This window comes from Nestor notabilis, unplaced genomic scaffold, assembly GCF_000696875.1.
Source record: "Nestor notabilis isolate BGI_N333 unplaced genomic scaffold, ASM69687v1 scaffold799, whole genome shotgun sequence".
Taxonomy (NCBI): Eukaryota; Metazoa; Chordata; class Aves; order Psittaciformes; family Psittacidae; genus Nestor; species Nestor notabilis.
The window spans coordinates 9,370-11,396 of NW_009943876.1; the positions used below are offsets into that span (position 1 = coordinate 9,370).

The 2,027-nt window shown below is 43.2% G+C and overlaps 1 protein-coding gene across 1 annotated transcript in view; it reads right to left on the reverse strand.

Annotated features, from left to right (window-relative positions):
* The window catches only part of LOC104411660 (GRAM domain-containing protein 4-like), a gene marked incomplete at its 3' end in the record, with an annotated part of 34,118 nt that overhangs the window by 7,943 nt on the left and 24,148 nt on the right, over positions 1-2,027 (reverse strand). The window lies entirely within an intron of this gene.

Consider the following 2,027-nt stretch of genomic DNA (forward strand, 5'->3'; position numbering starts at 1 on the left):
ACTGCCTGCACACGGAAAAGGCCATTGCTAATGTGTCTCAACACCATCATACGTCAACAAGTATGATGGAGGAACTAATTACCTCCTTTCCTAAGCACTCCCCATGTGTGAGCTTTCCACATCCTTGCTCATTTCTGAAAGGAACAGTTAGAAATAATTCACTGATTTATAAATTATAACTGGACATCTATCGGTGTGGAAAAGCTGAATTCAATGGTTTCTGCTTTCAAAGCCACTTGTTTTCATGCCTCTTCAGAACTTTTCCACACAGCTTCTGTATTTGCAACAACTTTTTTTCAAAAGCCATCTCAAATTCCACCAGTTTATGTTTTCTAGCTAAACATTAACTTTGGTTTCTGTGACATTTTCCCCAGTTTCTATACAAGCCGTGGGTGTGTTCCTCACCTAAAACCCCCTCCCCAATTTGCTCTTGCCCTCGCACACATGCATCTCGTCTATTTCCAGCTCTGTCTCTCCAGACAGACAGCAATCAATGTGATCAGATTTGCACAAATGATTATATAGCAGTGTCTTGTTTTCCTCTACCAGCACATCAGATGGTTGCACCATATAGGCGGGCATTTTCATCTGCAATCTGTCACTGTGTTTCATTGAGGCTGAAGACACATGTAGGTTGAGAGGAGGTTGTCATTCACAAGCAGGTTCACACAGGCAGGAGACAGTGACTCAACCCACTCCAGCCATGAAAAGGCACTGGGGTGATCTCACACCTGAATGGTTCCAGTGACGCAGCCACAATGGGATCCTACCACCACCACCACCAGCCATCAGAGCCTGGATCCTCCTCTGACATGCTGGGATATATTTTCAGAAGCAGCACAGCATCATTACTCCCCACGTTTCTCATCAAGAAAGTTGTGGATAGCAGCCTCACTGGGCTCCATCAGGAGAACAGGATGGTTTGGCTTTGGCCCTTCTTCGTGCTTTTTTGTTTCATTTTTTTTGGCAATGTCTTACTTGCCATCTGCCTGTTACTCCTTCCCCATGAAGAACCTGACCTTTACAAATCATCAGGTTAATGACATCTCATTACTGCACCTGTGACCCAGGTTATAATTAGCCACTTCAGACAAATTTGGGCCAGGAAGCTCAGAATTCATAGTCAAGGCTTGAGCACCTACTGGGAAGCTCAGTCCCAAAACCAGGTCATGTTGAACCAGCCAGCACATCAAGACCCACTGACAGAGGGGAGGAATTATCTTTCCTACAGTTTACAAACTACTTTTCATGCCAGAGATCAGTTAAAAGACTGGAAAACTTAAATTGTCCCCAGAACAACAGAAAAAGCTGTGTTCCTAGGCAGGCTTCCTAACTGGAGCCTGAACCAAAAAACCCAAGCTGCATGAATTCCTCTGGGATGACACTTTCCACCCAGAAAAAGGGTGTGATTTGTAATGCCAACAGATCCCCAACCTGAGGCTAAGCTGTGTTCATGCAACCAGAGATTGCACCCATTTAAAAGAACAAGCTGACTAAAATAGGTAAGAGCAACCTCAGCCAGCAGAGAAGACAAACACTATACTGAAGTCAGGGAAGCATTTAGTCCTTTTAAGAACAGTTCACAAAGCACTAAGACAAGGTCTGCAGAAGTCACAGATAGTTGTAGGTGGTGTTGCAAAACTTTTTTTGTTGGGTTTTTTTTGTTTCCCTGTTCATAATTTGTAAAATAAGGCAGGAACAGCCCACGATTCACAAAAACAAGCACTGCTCACACAGACTATTCCAAACTATTTATGCATTGTTCCACTGGCAAATCATCATATGCTTCAGCTGTCGTAACAAATGCTGGGATGTCCTGAAGTGTGTCTATGGAAAACTTCAACTGAAGCCATCATGCTTCTGCATACTCAGACATACAGACAGTGAACACCATGACAAACAAAACACTAAAAATCCTCTTCTTCCACTCCTCCCTGTGCACAACTCAATGAAAGAAGCCTATGTCCTTCCCTAAAAATAAAAATAATACAAATTCTAGATTATGAGCTCATTGTTTTCTCCCTGCT